Raw genomic sequence first — 6,000 nt, forward strand, 5'->3', positions numbered from 1 at the left:
TGGAGCTCACCGAATAGTAGTTGACGGATTGACTGCAGAACCGATTTGATGATAGTTGTTCTTCCTGCTTGTGATAAGAGCTTAGCACTCCATGCATTTACTTCTGAAGAAACTCGGTCAATGACCTCTTTGTGAGAAGTTTGTAGTCTAATGTCCACTCTTATGGTCATTCAGTTCAACCATTACATCAAATACCTCCCAAGAACCGTCACATGCATGGTCATTGTACTGAGTACAAAGTATAAATACTTTTTTGCATAGGCTATCAGCTTTTTAGAAGTTCACAGTCCACGTTTTGGTCTTTTCTCATTTGGTTGGGAAAAGATCTAGTCGCCAAAAGTTTCAACCCTGAAAGACGCACAGAAAGATACATCTTAACATCAAAGAGGTCTTCAAACTGCTAAAATCTTAATGCAAAAGCTTGCATCATCTTTTATCTATATCTTCTAAGAAAGACTTATCAAACGACACCTCAATCTCTTTTCAATTACCAACTGATTAGGAATGGCAATGGGGCGGGGTGGCTCTCCCCGTCCCCGCTAACGAGGACAAGGTTATCCCCATCCCCATCCCCATGGGATCCCCATTCCCCATACTTTTTAGGGATTATAACTAATAAGGGCAACTTTTGGGCCCTAATATCAATAAAAGTAATATTTAAAAAAAATCAAAAATATGTTAACTTTTAAAAAATAATATCAATTTAGGGCAAAAACATTGTTCATTTTCTTCCTCTTGCAATCCATTCATCAGCGCCGTCGTCCGCCGCCAATCTCCACCCACCTCCGCCTCTGCCTTCAACAATTTTGCTAGAAGTGGGCGACAGTGGCAATGGTAGTGATGGTCATTCCTTTGCCCAACGCCTGAGGTGGGTGGAGGCAGAGGCAGCAGTGGCACTGGTGGTCATTCCTCTGCCCAACGCCACCACCTCCGCCTCCACCTCCACCTCCAGCAACGTTGCCGGAAGTGGGCAGTGGCAACGGCACTGGTGGGTGGAGGTGGTGGCATTGGGCAAAGGAATAGCCACCAGCGCCGCCGCCACTTCTGCCTCCACCCACCTCCGACAACTTTGCTAGAGGCGGCGGCGTTGATGAATATATTGCAAGAGGAAGAAGATGAATAGTGTTTTTGCCCTTAATTGATATTATTTTTAAAAAGTTAGCCTATTTTTGAATTTTTTAAAAATATTACTTTTATTGATATTAAGGCCCTAAAGTTGCCCTTATCTGTTATAATCCTTATTTTTTATAATGTTAATCATTTTGTTTTTATTTTTTATTTAATTTAAAAAAATAAAAGTAAAATAATTAAAATTTACAATTCTATTAGAAAAAATTCAAACATATTTTTAAAAATATTAATATATAGATGTATGTGTACATATATACATATATATTAGTGGGGATCTCATAGGGCAAGGAGCAGGGGCCCCATGGGATGGGCCTCCGCTGACAGGGATGAAAATTTTCCCATCCCCATCCCCATGGGAAAAATCATCCCCATCTGTTTGGAGAGGATCCCAAAAAATGGAAAAAATTGTCATCCCTATAACTCATTCAACACAACACCCCAAGTTGAAATGGGAAGGCACGTTGGACTATGGCTTATCCATGAAAAGTGATAACTTACCCACCTATTTCTCACGTCTGAAATCGGGTTTATTGGAATTTAACTAATCTCCAGTTGGGACTTTGACCGACCCAACCCTTTGCAATTAGTTGATGGTTTCTTTATGTTTCTTGGTTGCTTTTTGGTCTTGTTGTAATGAGTACAACTATTCACAAATTAAAAGCAATAAAAGAATTATAATTGAGCGAAATTATATGAAATTAGAGTTTTAGACTAATGAAAGTGCTGCATGCGAATGCCTCAGGGAATGAGCTCAAGACATGCACATATGTATTGAGAAGAAAAACGAATTTTAAATAGGAAAAATCTACGGAGAATGACGGTTTAGCCCAGGTCAGAATTTTTAGGCCTAAAGTATAGTTGGGGTGAGTGCTAGTTCAGAATTGATTTCAATTCACAAATGGGCATTGGTGTGTAGAGTAGGGGTTTTTGATATTTTAAAGGTTTATAGCTCTGCAGTGAAAATCAGAAATATGCATTAGGTCTATCTGTACTTCTCCGAAAAATTCTATGATCCCAAAAAGATATGATAGCGAAAGGGATTTGACCAATCAAAATTCCCCAATGAATTTTGATAAAAGCAATCCACCGGATTGATTATACCACTTCTATGATGCTGGTTGATTGGTTATAAACTTAGGTATTATATCTTTCTGACATCATAGTCAAACCTAGAGAGTTTCTTCTATTTTGGGCACAAGGCAAGACGGGTTATGTTTATTTTCCCCTTTGATAATAGTAAATAAAATTTCAAGGTGGTCATCCCTCTACCTTGAGTAAAGTTTGGGGTCTAAAGAAAATGCAAAACCACACATGGCGTTGAACGGGACCAGATGGATCGAAGATAAAATCATGCACACTGGGCTGGGGCAACCTATCACAACTGAACATGCCCATGTTCAGTACGAATGGGACTCACATGAGACCCACACCTTATATATATATGGAATGCTCGTGATAGGTTGCCTAGCCCTATGTGTAGAAATCGGATTCCCCCCTCACAAAATTGGTTCTTTCACCCACTTCGCAGCCCTTGCAACGGATTGTGAGCGTCTCCCCCATGAATATGAAAACATCTCCATGCACATTGAAAATAATCCCAACGTCTGCAAGGGCTGTGAGGATCAATTTTCTGAGGAGGAAATCCAAACTATGATGTGCATGATTTTTTTCTCCAGCCCATCCGACTAGTATTAACCATCCAGGTGTCCCATTTAGATCAGGAGAAAATCTAAGGCCCGTTTTGGTTTGCAGGAATAGAGGGTTCGGACTCGGAATTTGAGTGGGTTATTCCGATTCTAACTGTTTGATTGGGCAGAATCGAAATTCCATTCTCATTCCTGCTGAAATGACATTCCCTCATGGGAATAGTCATTCCCTCCATTTGAGGGAATAGTCATTCTCTGTCCCTCCCTTGAGAATAAAATCTTATTCCTACTGATTTTAATTCTCATTTTCATTCCTTTTTGAACCAAACAAACTATGAAAATAGATTATTCCAATTCCGACTATAAGCCAAACGGACCCTAAGTAGTGCTAAAATACTTATTTCACTAAAATCTAGATGATCAAATGACTTTCAAACCATCAGATCTATTCATTTTTCTTGTGGAAATTTGCTCTTTCCAATTTCCTTTCCCTCCTAAGCGAATACAAATCATCCATGGAGCTGATTATTGGGCCAAAATTGATCTTTCAAGTGGGACCCATTAGATGATGGCACCGATGCTCTGAAGAATGAAGATCCCCCAAACCAATGATCCATCTACTGATTTTCTTTTCGAAGGCCAATGACCAATCTATTGATATTGATAGTGTAATCAAAAGTAAGACTGAGTTTTCCAATGCGCCCAAGCCCAAATTCTAGATTCGATTGCTGGGTTGCTTCTAGAAAATCAGTTGCTAATTCCAACTCGGCCCAACATATTCCAGCTTCGGTTGGGGGAGTCGCCGACCCCTGTGAATTTTGATTCATGCCTGCCAATTCAATTTTGATTCATGCTCATTTATTTGATGATGTTCAATTCGATCATGCTGTTGTTATACGTAAGGCTTACATTGAAATTGATTGATGCTCAAGTCTTTTGAATTCCATGTTATCCTACAACTTCGACACTCTTGGCCCCTGGATTAGCGAACTATGGCTGCAAATTTTTTAAACATGGTGTGGGTTCTGTTGGATTAGTCATTAGCAATCATATTGGTACTTTTCTTCTTTCAAGGGCTTTGCCTATTAAATGTGAAAGTTCTATCATGGCTAAAGCTTTGGCTCTTTATCATATTTTCAAACTCAGATCAAACGTGGCAGTTGATCCATATTATCATTACTACCAGCAAGAGTCTTTTTATCCAACCTTCATTCTTGCTCAGTGAACTGTATTCGACGGATGGCAAATGTTGTTGTTCATTTAGTTGCCTGACGGGGTTTATCTCTGTCTAGACTTGGTCTACTATTCCAGATTTTTTATGTAATATTGTTGAAATGGCCTCTTCATTCTGCCTATGGGCTTCTTTCAAAAAAATTACACATAAAGTCAATATATGGACCCATGCCAACCCTAATCTTATCTTCATCCGCATTGATTTGTGGGGTCTGCCTCCTGCCTCTTTTGTTTCTTAATAAGCGTAAATTGCTGAAACTTCCCTTAAAAGTTTTGGATCGTTACTGAAATATCCCCTAAAGTTTGTTAATTGCAATTACTTCCTCTGAACTTTATAATACAGTTGCAAGTAAATTCCTTCTGTTAGAATCCTTTGACAAGAGGCATGAAAATGCCTAAAATACACATGCAATTATTATTGAGGTTGGTTTTTATGGGAAAAACAATATTAACTTTATGAACAATAAAAAAGAATTTAAAGTTGAAATTTTACCTTTGAATGAATTGATATGAAGGAAAATTTTGAAAAATAAATCAATTTTGGGAAAAGAGAAGTGGATGCTTTTGAGATAGCAATTGATAGAGAGAAAATTGGAAAATAAATATGTTGGTCCAAAGTAATGCATGAGCATTTTAGTTATTTTCGTGTTTATTGTTAAAATATTCTAGGGTTCGACTATGATATAGAAAAGATATGATATTTGAAAAATGTCTGACCAATCAATTAGAATCGTAAAGCGTGGTAGCCAATCAGGTGTTATTTATCAAAATTCATGGGTGAATTTTGATTGGTCAAAACTCTTTCAATACAATATCTTTCCTGTATCATAGGTTTTACCAAAATTATAAGAGAGAAAATTTACTTGCAACTATATCAGAAAATTCAAAGAAGATGATTAAAATTAAGAGAGGTTTCAACAATTTACTCTTCTAATAATAATAAATATAAATTTAACCGTCAAAGGGGCTTCACCTACATCATCTTCAATTCGAACCATCCAAACTCCGAAGAATATCAAAAAACAAGACCCATGTTGACCGAATCATCCCAACCCTATCCATTATCCAGATCATGACTCTTCCTTACCAAACCAATTAACACAAAAGCAAGTTTGGACTTATCTCACAAAGTCACGATAAATGTGGAACCCACCTCCCACAAAAGAGTTTCTATCTACAATCACCTTCATTTAATTGAGCAGAATAAATGAGACAGGTAGTGAGGTGCCGTTTGGAGCAAGTTTTTTTTAGAAAGATCTTCTAATACTCATTTAGCTAAAAAGATATATTTAGGATTTGTTTGGTAAGGTTTTTTGAGAAGATTTTCATGTAATTCTCACAGTTAAAAGAGGTATTGAATTTTTGATATAACATCTAGATAGTTTGAAGAACGTGTTTTTCTATGTATCATCTACGTTTTTTCGTACAAGATTAAAATGTAAAAGACCCGAAAAACTTCATTTAGAACTTCTCAAAATCAATTTAAAATAGACTTTTCACATCTTTTTGATGTCTCATCCTGTAGCAGATAGATCTTTCATATATCAAACAGAAATAGACCGATTTAACAGCCGAAAGATCAAGCAAAAACATACACCAAACGGGCCCTAAGTTTTGGAGGTCTTAAAAGATCGTTTATTTCAATCTTCTTCATATCTTTGCGGCCACACATCTTCTATGTTCCAACTTTTGGTTATCAAACGAAAAAGATCGATTTTTAGTGTCTCGCCGCCTAAAGCTTGGGATTAGAGCTACAGTTCAAACTTTGAGAAATCGCTCCGACGCTTGGCTGTATCTTGACTTCCCACCCTCCGTGATTGCAAGATCAACACGTAACCTTAGAACTCAAAGTGGAGTTGCCACGTCATTATAAATGGCCAATTCAATTGCCACGTAATACTGGCGGCGTCAACCAGCGACTTTCGATCGGTTTGGATCTCTTTCTCCTCGGTTGTTATCGCCAACAAGATAATACAATGGAGCTTCAGCA

The sequence above is a fragment of the Nelumbo nucifera genome, chromosome 1 (genome assembly GCF_055504915.1).
Source record: "Nelumbo nucifera cultivar China Antique chromosome 1, China Antique-T2T, whole genome shotgun sequence".
NCBI lineage: Eukaryota > Viridiplantae > Streptophyta > Magnoliopsida > Proteales > Nelumbonaceae > Nelumbo > Nelumbo nucifera.